This window comes from Dasypus novemcinctus, chromosome 19, assembly GCF_030445035.2.
Source record: "Dasypus novemcinctus isolate mDasNov1 chromosome 19, mDasNov1.1.hap2, whole genome shotgun sequence".
Classification (NCBI taxonomy): Eukaryota; Metazoa; Chordata; class Mammalia; order Cingulata; family Dasypodidae; genus Dasypus; species Dasypus novemcinctus.
The window spans coordinates 55,955,338-55,969,926 of NC_080691.1; the positions used below are offsets into that span (position 1 = coordinate 55,955,338).

Below are 14,589 nucleotides of genomic sequence, written 5' to 3' on the forward strand. Positions count from 1 at the left end.
TGAGATACATAACTCCCAGACACCAGACTTGCATTTCTGTAGTGGAAAATGATTTTGTTTACCATTCTATAGGTTTATTTTTATCTTCACATTTTGTATTTAAAATGGCTATAACAGATTTTTGAGTCTTTTCCTGTTTTAAAATTGCATGACTTCTTTACTTACTGATGGATTTTGAGAATTGTCTATACATTCACATTACAAGACAGTTGGTGGATATGGAGTTTGTGAATATATTTTCCTTATCTGTAGCTAGGTATTTCATTTTTTTTCAATATCACATAGGCATACATATCTTTTTTAATTAGTTGAATTACAACTTATCATTTTAATTTTCATTATGAATTCTATTTTCTCAAACATGACTTTTTAAAAAAGATTAATTTACTCATTTCCCCCTCATTTATCTGCAAATTGTGCTCACTATCTTCTCTCTGTGTCTGCATGTTGTCTGCTTACCGTGTCTGCTCATCTTCTTTAGAAGGCACCAGGAACCAAATCCAGGACCTCCTATGTAGGAGGCAGTTACGCAAATGCTTGAGCCACACCCAATCCCCATAGATTTTACTTAATGACTATTGTTTGAATTTCGATGTCTTATATTTTGAACACTATCCTCAACGACTTTTGTTTGCCTGGCTTCTCATGGTAGTTTTGCTCATTCATAGAGCTCTGTGAGAGTAGCATTATTTTTAATTTGTTTGTTTTAAATTTTTTTGTGGTTGACTTTTGCTAAAATTCTGTACAATTTTTCTTATGATCAAACTTAAGATTATGATTTCAAGATAAATGCTTTGCTGTAGTGATTTGGCCCTGTTGTTCATCTGATTTCATATGCTTTGTTTTTTGGTGTCAAGTGTAGGTGGCTATTATTCCAGGGGTCAAGTTTCTTATCTTGGTTATCTATGGGTACTATGGAGATTCAATTATTTCCTGGTCCAAAAATTTAATGCTCACACCCATCATGTGAAAGACCTGAATCTTCATTTTCATTTTTACATTCAATGTAAGAATCCCATGATTAGATTTTTAATGTTATTTTATTGTTTCAGAAATCATTTTTTAAAATATGAAGTATGTTTTCTTTCTTGAATACAAAGGGAAAGAATAATCATATTTTAGGCATTTTTTCCTGCTTTCTTATCTCCCGGTGTTTCTCCAAATTTACATCAAATAATTTAATAAATACATGTGTATCAATCAGCAAAAAGAGGTGCTGATGCAAACAAAGTACCATAAATTTGTTGGCTTTTAAATGAGGTATTTATTTGAGAGTAGAAACTTATAGTTACCAGGCTGTAAAGCATGTTACTTCCCCCAACAAAATCTGCTGCCACATGTTGGAACAAGATGGCTGGTGATGTTCAACCTTCCTCTTCCTCTTACGGCTCCATAGTCCCAGCTTCCTCCTATATCAAACAAACTGGGATAAGTCTCATCTCTCTCCCAGGGCTTGTTTATCTCCAGGCTCAGTTGCTCTGTTTTCTCCACAAGGTCAGCTGTGAATTGTCAGGTGAATGGCTGAGCCATTCAGGGCCTCTCCTCATGACTAAGCTTTTCTGTGTACTTACTTCCTAGACTCCAGGACCAAAAGTTCAAACTCTGTTTTCTTCCATGTATTTTTGATTTGAGACCCCTCCACAAAGGTGGCAGGGTTGCAATGTGCTAATAATGTGATCAAATCAAAGCCTAAATCTTCAATTAATCAAGTAAAAGTGAAAACTCTGAATCCAATATAATCTAATATGCCTGGAGGGACAGACCAGTTTACAAACAAAATCAATATCTATTTTTGGAACTAATAAACAATATTAAACTGCTACAACATGGATTGCACTTATAGTTTGTACGCTGCTGAAAGCATTATACCATGAAATTGAATGACTTTTAAAAGTGGAAATTTATTAGTTTACAAGTTTACAGTTTTGAGGCTGTGACAATATACAAATCAAGCCTTCATCAAGATGAAGCTTTCTTCCTGAAGACTGGATGCCGGTGATCCTGGATTCCTCTGTCACATGGCAAGGAACACGGTGGTGTCCAATGAGCTCACCCTTCTCTTCCAGGTTTCATTTCTTGAGCTTCTTGTTTCTATGGTGTTCTCTTTCTTTCTTTGAATTTCTTTCTCTTACCAAGTATTCCATTTTGAAAACTAATACACACTCTGAATTATGTAGGTCACACCTTAACTTAAATAGCCTGACCAAAATATCCCACTTACAATGGGTCCATCCCCACAGGAATGGATTAGTTTTAAGAGGGTGACATTCTGGGTTACATATAGTTTCAGTCCACCACAAGTGTGTTTATTTGTATTCTGCTACTTTGAGGAATATTAGGTCCAGTAATAGGCTGCACCACAAGCATGGTTCATTTTCCTGATGTATTGGACCCTCTCAAGTTGAGTCTTTATAAAGGAGAACATAGGATCTTGACTTTATGAATTTACAGGAGGCATGGTTCTTCAAAGAAGGGAAGAGAAAGGAAGCCTAGGCTTGCAGTCTGATTGATGAGAACAGGAAACCCTTGGGAATTACAGTAAATGTAATCTCCAATGAATTCTTCTTTACTGCAGAGGTCAGGGCTCAAACTGACAACCAGCCCCTGGGTTTGGATGAAGGGACCCTGTGGCTGTGCCTCTGTACTCTCCAATCTTAGTAATATGTGATGGTCTATAGGGTGTATGTTGGTCATTGCTATGATCATCTGTTTTTTTTGTTTTTTTTTGGATGTTCTTGAAGATTGTGAGCTCTTTCTTTAGGAACAATGTGTAAAACTTACCATCATCCCACTATATGGTTGCAAACCACACTAGTGCATTCTCTGAGGGATAATGGTTTCAGGTAACACCATTCTGGAAGTTCTCAGTAAGACACCAGAGCAGATGCGGGTCAGCTTAAGGATTTGGGTAAATGTAATCAACCCAGGACCAGGCATCTTTAGGGTGACTAGTGACAGAGTTCTTATAGAAAAAGTAAAAGGAGAAGGTGAAGCTGGTTCAGGATGACAAGAGAAGTCCTTTTATCTCCATGGGATTTCCAACCCAGAGCAGTCACAGGAAGGGATGATCAGCAGCTGAAGACCAAAGTAAAACCTATATATGGTGGCACCTGAGAATCATGCATCAAGACTCAGCATTCAACTTGAGGAGATTTGCATTTCCCTTACATAGTTTTGAACTCTATAGACTTAGACTGCAGACACAGTAAGGGATTTATCTTCATTGGGGGTGTATTGAGTCATAACTTCTTAGTTCCCATGTACTTACCTCTAGAGGCTGACACTCCAACCATTTCAGGACCAGGACTCTTGAGATGAAGTTCTCAGAAGTGCTTTGTTGGATCCCATTCAAACAGACAGGTTTCTTTTAATAGAAGCTCTCCACAATTACCATCGCCCTTGTTAAACCTGTTATAGAGGACTGTCCAGAGAACAAGATAGACATTGCTTAATCCTGTCTTCAGAGACAGAGTGGTATATTTTTGAGTGTAGATCCCAAAGCTTTCCAGAATCTTCCATTTTACCTTTTCTTTAATACTAAGAGAGAAGAAGGAAACTTATAATGGGATAGGGTAAATCCATATATCATTTGTATTTTCTGTTAAAAGAAACCAAAACCATGCTATGCCCAATATGTTTCCATGAGCATGTACCCAAAAATGTCAGTATTCCTGCAGGAAGAGTTCATACATATCCATTATTGTCATTTTGACCAGTTAACTCTTCTGAAAAGTAAATGAATGCATGCTTGCCTTTCCTCTCCCATCCCATGTCCCAGGTGGTACTGGATATAAGGATTGGAGTATTCTCAGGGGAACAATGGGCTCACAAGTTCTCTCACAGGCCTACTATGCATCTGCAGCAGAAATAATCCCTGAAATTGAATGTGCTCCTAAATGCTGATCTTTCTGTGCTGTGTGACTATAGGGAGATTATTCATTTTGAATATCTTTTATCAAATAGGATCATTGCCTTCCTCATGGTGCTCTTGTGAGAGCATGATCCTGCACTACTTTTTAAAAATTTTTATTTATCCCCCACTCCAACCCATTGTCGGCTCTCTGTGTCTGTTTGCTGTGTATTCTTCTGCGTTTGCTTGTATTCTCATTAGGCAGGTCTGGGAAATGACCCTGGGATCTTCCAGAGTGGGAGAAAGGTGCTCATCTCTTGCACCACCTCAGCTCTCTGGTCTGCTGCATTTCTTATTCTCTCTCTCTCTCTCTCTCTCTCTCTCTCTCTCTCTCTCTCTCTCTCTCTCTCTCTCTCTCTCTCTCTCTCTCTCTCTCTTTCTCTCTTTTTGCATTACCTTGCTGTTCCAATTCACTGTGTGTGCCAGCACTCAGTGTGTGCCTGTTCTCCTGTGCAGGCCAAATTTATTCTCTGATCAGCTCACCACAAGGACAAACTTGCCTTCACCAAGAAGCCCTGTGTATTGAACCCTGAACCTCCTATGTGGTAGATGGGAGCCCAATCACTTGAGCCATACCATTCCCCAAGCACTAATTTTTACAGAATGTCCTGTATACTCTAACACTATTTCTGATGGCTTTGGTATCGGCAGCAGTAAAAGTGGACTAAAGATGATCGTGAGTTTACTGAATATGCACATGGGTTATAGGCAACTTCCCTGGGCTTTTTCAACACTGTTCTCAGTCAGGCTCAAATACAACTGATTTTCACACATTCCTGCCTCATTTACTATTTCAGAATCTTAGAAAATGTAATATTTCCCTAATTTGTATTGTACACTCTTTTGTTTATAGGAAAGGAAACACTGATCAAATATCTCTATTCGATGTTATTGACTGGAACATGATGAGTTTCATGAAGAAATGGAGTTGTTATTTTCTAATGTTAAGGGAGGATAGGTGTCAATAAAGTATCATTTGCTTAATCTGGTCTTCCAATTATGTATCCACCTGTGCTTCCCCACACATATACACAAATACACCCCACATGCATATTCATAGAGCAGTACAATACAAGTTTCTCTAATCTGCATTTAAAAACAACCTTATATCTGTGGAAATGCAGTGGTTCTATTAACAACAACAACAAAAACAATCAAAATAACAAAAATAACAAAAGGTAAAAATGAATTCAACCCTTTTGCAAAGGGCAAACCTACATTTAGTTATTGAGAAACCATAAAACAAGTCCACAATTTTAAGTAATACCCAGCAACTTCTAACTTTGTGGTTGCCATGGCAATATTCTGTATCTTTGCACTTAATATATATGAAGCACCATCAGCACACTGCATGCAAAATAAACTGGGGTTTTAGCTATTTTGTAAAGCTTGGTTTCCCTTCACTTTTCTTCTAATATTAGACAAATACTGGATCACAGAAGGAGATGTCATGGGCCTCCTTATGTGTCACATAATATACACAGCACCTACATGTGATTTAGATCATGAATATTCCTCCACAAATAGTCCTTCTCATTATAGGTCTATAAATTTACAAAGTCCATTTTTTTATAGGATAAAACAGTCTTTATTTAATTAATTAATTAATTTATTTATTTTAGTGAGGTACATTCATTATACATTTGATGAATACATTTTGGGTCACTACTACACAGCATGGATTATAGTTTACATTATGGTTTACACTCTTTCCCAGTCCATTCAGAAGGTTATGGAAGGATATATAATGTCCTGCATCTGTCCCTTCAATATCATTCAGGACAACTCCATGTCCTGAAAATGCACCAATATCACACTTATTTTTCCCTCTCCCTGCGTTCAGCAATTCCTATGGCCACTGTGTCCACATCAATGATATATTTCTTCCATTGTTAGAGTCAAAATAATTCCAAAGTAGAATACCAGTAAATCCACTCTAATCTTTATTTTATTCTTCCAACCTGATGATGGGCGATGGTGATGTCAACTCTACCTCTAATTATAGAGGAAACTTAGATCCCACATGGATGATGGATGGGATTCTCCTGCCTGCAGTTGGAGACTCTCTCAGTTACTTGGCGTGGTGGTTGACCAACCTCATCTCCCTGTTAGCTGACCTGAGAAAGTACAAAAAACTGAAGACAAAGTTTTACAACTCTGCTGAGGCTCATGGCCCAGCTGGCACATGGCCTGCCCAGAGATTCAAGACTCCTGAGTATACGCCAACCACAGGTTCAGGACAAGTGACAGAAGGGGCATGTGTAGAAAGGTCTCATCTGAGTCAAAATCCATCACACTCAGGAGCACAAATTCTAAAGCATGGCCCACTGACAAGGCTCTGAACTCCAGAGCCATCTACCACTATGGTAGAATCTCTGTGTCTCTGTAGCCCTCAGGAGCATCAGTACCTGAGGTTGTATCTAGTTTGTCTATCTCTGGGATCCTTCTGATAGGTGCATAAGCACAAACCTTCTGGAGACCTCCTGACTCACGTTGAAGACTCTTAGCCATTTAAACTCATTTGTCTTTAACATTTCTTCCTTTTATTCAAGGTCTTTTTCTAGTTACATCACCATCTGTTGATTGGTAGGAATCCCTCTGCACTGAGGAGGTTCATCCCTGGGAGTCATGTTGCATGCAGGGGGGAAGGTAATGCATTTTACATGCAGAATTTGGCTTATAGAGTGGAAACATTTGAGCAACTTGGAGGTTCTCAGGAGGTGACATGTAGGCGTCCTGCAACTCTAGGCCTGGTTGAAGTTTTAGGCACACAGGATCATAAGCATATCCATCCAAATCTAAGGCTCATCATTGGACTATCCTTCTTCACTGGTCTTTGCCATTGCACTTTGGGAATTGTTACTGTTCTATTTGGGAATGTGATAGAGCTCCCTTGACTAGGAACTCAGCAGTCCCTCAGTTGTTGTTTTTTCCTCCAGCTACTTTGAAAATACCCAACAAATAACCAAACAATTTTATATACCATATATACATATCCTGGAGAACTCCCTCCGACCTATGTGCCCCCCCATCAAAAACACCCCACACAAGTGTTCCTCCCCTGCCATAGTTTAACCCCTCTGTGGTCCAAAAATTCTTCAAAAATGATACTTAGTATATATTTCCAAATTCAATTAATAGAAAAATGAAATAGTAGTGATAGGTTTAAAGATTGGAAACAGAATACATACTAATTTAGAAAAACTAAAATAAAGTAAAAAATAAATCGGGCCATTAAAAATGAAAAATATCATAAAAGTTATTTTGCTTTTCATCAATGTAATAAATGTTGTCCTGTATGTACAGTGGCAAAGCAATTTCTTCATTCCTTCTTCATTGTCTACATCCTTTTATTTTAATTTTTAATTTTGTCTTAAAAAAGGTTTACATCACAGTAAAGTGACATATGTACTGTAGGGGACTCCTATATATCTAACATCAAACCATTTTCTCCCTTTCCCAGAAATGATCTTTTAACATGTTCATATAACATTTGCTTTAGCTGATGTATAGATATTGAAACATAGCTACCAAACACGGTTCCATTTGGGTTTAGAATGTGTACATTTCTAATTTTTTAGTTACATTATGGTTTACATTATGGCTTACATTTCAGAGTATACACTTTTATAAATTCTGGTGAAATTTAACAAATCCTATATCCATCATTACATGATCTTGGGGAACACTTCCATTGCCACCAAGTTACTCCTGCTTCCATCTATTCTATTACTCTCTCCACCTCCACTCATGGCCCACAGTGACAACCAAGCATCACTGCTTGAAGGACCAGATTCACAGATACTTGCAACAATGCTTAGAGCTTGACACAGTAGTTTGTCCTCCCCCATTGAGAGCCACCAATTCTCTTGAGGGACACTCTTTCCTTTGTTTCAGAACATTAGGCCTCCCCAGAGTGAGGGTACACCTTCCCACTCATTTTATGGGTTTCCATCGAATGCTATAACACACAATGACTAGATGAGCACTCACATACTCCCTAGAAGCCTGACCTTGTGTTTGATGCTCCCCCATTAAGATCCTGAAACAAGTAACCCTTGATTGTATTATTTTCTGAGTTTTCTCAACATTATAGATTCAACCACATACCCAACTATCTCCCATGTTCATCTGCTCCCCCCAACCCTCCCCCAATTCCTTGGGCCATCTAACCCATACTCCCAAACCTAGTCCCCTCAAACCTGCAAAGCCCCAATCAATAGTATCCCTATGCTCCCATCTTAACCCTTCCCTTTACAACGACTTACCTCCACTATATCATATATTTCACCAATGTAGACATCAGCTCTCATCCATCCTCTAACCCCAAATTTTGTGTATGCCTATCATACAGTCTCTAGCTCTTTGATACAGCTTGGTTTGCTTATTTGGTATCATAGAGTTCATGTAATATTTGTCCTTCAATGCCTGGCTTGCTTCACTCAACATAAGGTCCTCAAGATTCATCCGTGTTATCCCATGTGTTTGTACTGTATTCCTTCTTACAGCTGAGGAGTATTCCACTGTATGTATATACCACATTTTGTTTAACCATTCATCTGTTGATGAATATTTTGGTTGATTCCACCTGTTGGAAATAATGAATAATGCCACTCTGGATATTGGTGTGCATATATCAGTCTGTGTCCTTGTTTTCAGTTCTTCTGGGTATAAACCCAGCAGTGGAAATGCTGAGTCATATTGCAAACCTATAGCTAGTTTTTTGAGGAACCACCAAACTGTCTTCCAGAATGGCTGGATCCTTCTGCATTCCCATCAGCAGTGGATGAAGATCCCATTCCTCCAAATCTTCTCCAACACACATAGTCTTTTTTTTTTTAATAGCCCCCATATAATGGGAGTAAGATAGTATATCATTGTAGTTTTGAATAGCAATTCCTTAATAACTAGGGATTTCTAGCATTTTTTCATGTGCTTTTTAGCCATTTTATTTCTTCTTTGGGGAAGTGTTCAAATCTTTTGCCCATTTTGAAAAAGGGTTGATTGTCTTTTTATTTTGAGATTATAGGATTTCTTTACATATGCAGGATATTAGTCTACTATCAGATATACGTTTACAAAATATTTTCTCCAATTAAGTAGGTGGTCTTTTCTCTCTTTTTTTTTACGTGTTCCTTTGAGGTACGAAAGAGTTTAATTTTTAGGAGGTCCATTTATCTATTTATTATTTTGCTTCTCATCCTCAGGGTGTGAAGTTCATGAAGCCATTTCCTATTACAAGTTCCTAAGGATGTATCCCTGCATTGTTTTCAAAGATCTTTATGGTCTTGGCTCTTATATTTACTTGTTTAATCCATCTCAAGTCAACTTTTGTTCCAAGTGTGAGATGGTAATCTTCTTTCATTCTTTTGCATATGGATATCCAGTTCTCCAAGCACCATTTGTTGAAGAGGCCATTATCTCCCACTTGAGTAAGCTTGGTGTTCTTGTCAAATAGCAGATCACTGTATATGTAAGGATGTGTATGAGAACACTCAATTCAGTTCCATCGTCAGTAGGTCTATCCTGGTGCCAATACCATGCCATTTTGACCACTGTTGCTTTGTAGTATGTTTAAAGTCAGGTAGTGTGATTCTTCCCACTTCATTTTTTTCTTTTTCAATATGTCTTTGGCTATTTGGGGCCTCTTTCCTTTCCAAATACATTTTAAACTTAGTTTTTCTGTTTCAGTAAAAAATGCTATATTCATTTTTATTGAAATTGCATTGTATGTGTAGATCAGTTTTCGTAGGATAGACATCTTCAAGATATTTAATCGTTCTATCTATGAACAGGGAATATTCTTCCATTTATTTAAGTCTTCTTTTATTTCTTTTAAAAGTGTTGTGTAGTTTTCTGTGTATAAATTTACTTAAATTTACTCCTAGGTATTTTAATTTTATTTACTATTGCAAATGGTATTATTTTCTTGATTTCCCCCTCAGATTGCTCATTACTGGTGTACAGAAATGGTACTGGTTTTTGTGCATTGATCTTATAACCAGTGACTTTTTTAAACTCATTTATAAGTTATAGAATCTTTGTTGCAGATTTCTCAGAGCTTTCTATGTATAGGATTATGTCGTCAGCAAATAGTGAAATTTTTACTTCTTCTTTTCCAATTCGGATTCATTTTATATCTGGTTCTTTTCTCAATTTTTAAGCAAGTACTCTAACCCAATGTTAAATAGGAGGGGTGATAGTCAACATCATTGTCATGTTCCTGATCTTAGAGGGAAAGTTTTAAGGATTTCACCATTGTAAATGATGTTAACCTTGGGTTTTTAATATATGTCCTTTATCATGTTCAGAAAGTTTCCCTCTATTCCTATATTTTACAGTTTTCATCAAGAAAGTGTACTGTATTTTGTCAAATGCTTTTTCTGCATTTATAGATATGATCACGAGATTATTTTCTTTTGATCTGTTTATGTGGTATATTAAATGAATTGATTTTCTTATGTAGAACCATCTTTGCATACCAGGTATGAAATCCACTTGGTCATGGTGCATAATTCATTTAATGTGCTGTTGAATATGATTACCAAGTATTTTGTTCTGGATTTTCAAATCTAGGTTCAATAGAGGATTGGTCTGTAAATTTACATTATTGTGGTGACTGTGTTTGTCTTGTTTTTAGGGTAACATTGGCATCATTGATGAGTGAGGCAATTTCCCTTTCTTTTCTATTTTTTGAAAGTGGTTAAGCAAAATTGGTGTTAGTTCTTTCTGGATTGTTTGGTAGAATTCAACGGTGAAGCCATCTCGCCCAGGACTTTGCTTAGTTGGGAGGTTTTTAATGACTGATTCTATCTCTTTACTTGTGATTGGTTTGCTGAGATCATCAATTTCTTATTTTATCATTGTAGATTTCTTATGTATTTCTAGGAATTTATCCATTTCCTCAAAATTGTCCTTCTGTTAAAATATAGATTTTCACTCTTTTGATAGTTTTTATTTCTGTGGGGTCAGTTTCTCATTTCTTAATTTGTGCATTTGCATCTTCTCTCTTTTTTTATTTGTTAGTCTAACTAAGAGTTTGTCAATTTTATTGATCTTCGCACAAGACCAACTCTTAGTTTTGTTTATTTTTTCTAGCCGTTTCTTATTTTCTATTTCATTTAGTTCTGCTCTGATCTTTATAATTGCTGTCTTTCTTCTTCCTTTGGGGTTAGTTTGTTGTTGTTTTTTTTTAGTATTTCTTCCAATTGTGCAGGTAAGTCTTCAATTTTAGCTCTTTCTTCTCTTTTGATGTATGAATTTATGCTTTTGAATTTCCTTCTCAGTACAACTTTTGCTGCATCCCAGAAGTTTTAATATGTTCTGTGGTTATTTTCATTAGATTCAAAGTAGTTATTGATTTCTTTGGAGATTTCCTCCTTGACCCACTGTTTATCTAAGAGTTTGTTGGTTTACTTCCATATCTTGGTACCTAATTTAGGTCTCTGACCCTTGTAGATTTTCAGTATCATTCCACTGTGGTCAGAGAAATCTTTTTGTATGATTTCAACATTTCTGAATTCATTGAGTTGTTCTATCTTGGTTAATGATCAAAGGGCCCTTGAGAAGAATGTTTATCCTGCTGTATTGTGGTGAAATGTTCTGTATTTGTTTATTAGGTCCAATTCCTCTAATGTATGGTTCAAAGTCTTTGTTTCCTTATTGTCCTTCTGTTGACATGTTCTGTACAATGGTGATAGTTTTGTATTAAAATCTTTTACTATATTTGTGGAGGCTTCTATTCTTTCATATAGTTTTTTTTTACCTTTTATTTTGAAATAACTTCAAACTTACAGGAAAACTGCAAAATAAAGTAATGATATATAGACCTCCAACACACTCCCCACCCAGAAGCCCAAATTCACCAACTATTAGCATTTGGCCCCATTTGTTGTATTTATCTTTTTAAACATTTGAGAGTAGGTTGCATGCATCATGCTTTTCTAACACTTAACACTTCCATGTACATTTCTTAAGAACAAAGACTCTAACTTATGTAACCACCTTAAGTACAGATATCAAGTTCAGAAATTTAACATTGATACAAAGCATAAAGTCCATATGTTTTTTCAGTTGTCCCAATAATGTCCTTTAGAGCATTTTCTCATCCATTATTAGTTCTAGTTCATGACCATGTACTGCATTTAACTGTCATTGTCTTATTCTCACTTTTTAAAATTTTAATTGTGATAACATATATATTAAATAAAATTTCCCATCTCTTCTACTCCCAAGCATTTGATTCAGTGTCATTAATTATACTCATAATGTTGTGCTACTATCAGCACAATCCATTAACAAACTTTGCAAACAGAAACCCTGTATTCATTATGCATTAACCTATTGAAAACCCATTCTTAAGTAGGACCTTTTGATGAGACCACTTCAGCTAAAGTGTGACCCACCTCATTTAGGATGGGTCTTAATCCTGTTACTGCAGTCCTTTATAAACAGAATGAATACAGAGAAAAAGGGGAAAAAAAAGCAAGGAACTGAAATCAATGAAACTCAGAAAAGAAGGGAGAGACCAGCAGATGCCACCATGTGCCTTACCATGTGGCAAGGAACTAAGGATCGCTGGCAGCCAGTCTTTGGGAAGAAAGTATGGCCTCGATGATACCTTAACTTGGATATTTTCTTAGCCTCAAAACTGTAAGCCAGTAAATTCCCACTGTTCAAACTGAATGATTTATTTCGGGATGTATGGTAATATAGTAAAACCGGTATTTACTGTAAGCAGTCTAGAAAACTAAAACACCCACTTCCCCCTGTTCCTGGTAATTTCTACTGTTTTCTCTCTGTGAATGTGCATATTCTGATATTTCATATATAAGTGGAATAACACAATATCTGTCCTCTTGTGTCTATTTTAGTTAATATAACATACCTTCAAGGTTTATCCATGTAGTAGCATGTATCAGAATTTCCTTCCTTTTTACAGCTGACTAACATTCCATTGCATGTCTATACATTTTGTTTATTCATTCATTTATTGATGGACATGTGTTTTTTCCATTTTTAACAAAAGATACATAAGACAAGTTCATAGAGAAAACATGAAGAAATAACACCCTTTCTTTAAGAACAGCACATTCCATACAAAGGAAAGGACTGTGACAAAGTATTTTAAAGTTCAAGAGCCTGCCACAGAAATAAGTTACGATAATAACGGAAAAAGGAGTCTTGTCCATCACTCACTGGAGTCTCATCCATTTCTCAGCCCTTTAGGCTCACTATCTGTTGAACATTCTTTGTGGTCTCCTTCTCCTCAGATTTTACAGCGTCTGGTACAGGTTCTGACTCTTTCTTTGTCTGATCCACTGGGACAGGCTTTTCTCCAGACTTTTGCTGCACAAATTTGGGTGGAAATTTTTGTCTAAGATCCAGGAGTAAAGCATCCACTCGTTGTCTCTGGAAAATAGAGCTAGGTTCTTCTTTCCTTTTGGTTTTAGGTTTGACTTTATCTTGCTCTTCATTTCTTTGAAGTGCCACCAATACCCTTTGGAGGGATGATATCGACAATTTGACGTAGCTTCTTCAAAAGCTGATTGAATGCCATGCACTGCAGTAAGAACTCTGGAGTTTATAACTGATCCCAAGTCAGGTTCCTGATAGATAACTCCAGCAATGATATAGTAATCAGTCAGTGGAGTAACTTGGGTAGGGGACTGCCGCTGTTGCTTCCGAACAATGAAAAGAACGGGCTCTTGAGCATGTAAAAGGATGTACTCCACTTCAAACATCTGATTTAAATGTTCTAATGTTAGTCTCTGCATCTTGACTACTTCATTATTACACGTCCTGTCCTAAAAAGGATTGCTTCTTTCTGAGAAATAATTCAAGACACTACCGCTGTTCAAAATGGGGATCCAGGTACTGTCAACCCACGAGATTCCCAGTAGATTATCTCGGATATCCACGGCCGCCATAAATGGGACCTCATATATTTTTTTAATGTAATTAAAAATAATAATAATAAATAAATATTAAAAAAAAAAAAAGCGGCCACTGGTTCTTCTTCCGGTGCAGGGGAGATGCAATGGATATGATGACGTTGCAGATGGTACAGTCGGGAAGAAGAAAAGCAAAGAAGGGAGGAGTAGGTGGGCCAGGAGAAGAGTAGCTGAGAGAGCGGCAGATGGAGAAGCATCGATGCGGTGGCGAACAGAAGGCACGATGAAGAAGGGAGAAGAGGGGCAGGGGACTCTTTCATATAGTTTCTCCAGTGTTTGCCTCACACATTTGGAGATGCCCTGGTTAGGAGCATAAATGTTTGATTTTTCTTACTTCTAGAAAGTTTACCCCTTTTACAAATATGTAGGGTCCATGTTTGTCTCTCACAATAGTTTTGCATTTAAACTCTATTTTGTCTGATAATAATATAGTTACTCCTGCGTTTTTGGTTATTGTTTGATTTTTAGATTGTTTTCCAGACATTCATTTTGAATCTCCTTGAATCCCTGGGTCTAAGATGTGTTTCTCATAGACAGAATATAGATGGGTCATATTTCCTTATCCATTATTTCAGTCTTTGTCTCTGGATAGGTGAGTTTAATCCATTGATGTTCGGTGTTATTTCTCTCAAGGAATTATTTACATTAGCCAAATTTTCTTTGTATTTGGGTTTGTCATATATTGTTTTTTCTTTTTGTGTTTTAAGTTGTTTTTACACTCTGCTC

The 14,589-nt window shown here is 36.8% G+C and overlaps 1 pseudogene; it reads right to left on the minus strand.

Annotated features, from left to right (window-relative positions):
- Window positions 1-13,104: 13,104 nt before the first annotated feature.
- Window positions 13,105-13,724, minus strand: LOC101421710 (mediator of RNA polymerase II transcription subunit 6 pseudogene; annotated as a pseudogene).
- Window positions 13,725-14,589: the final 865 nt, after the last annotated feature.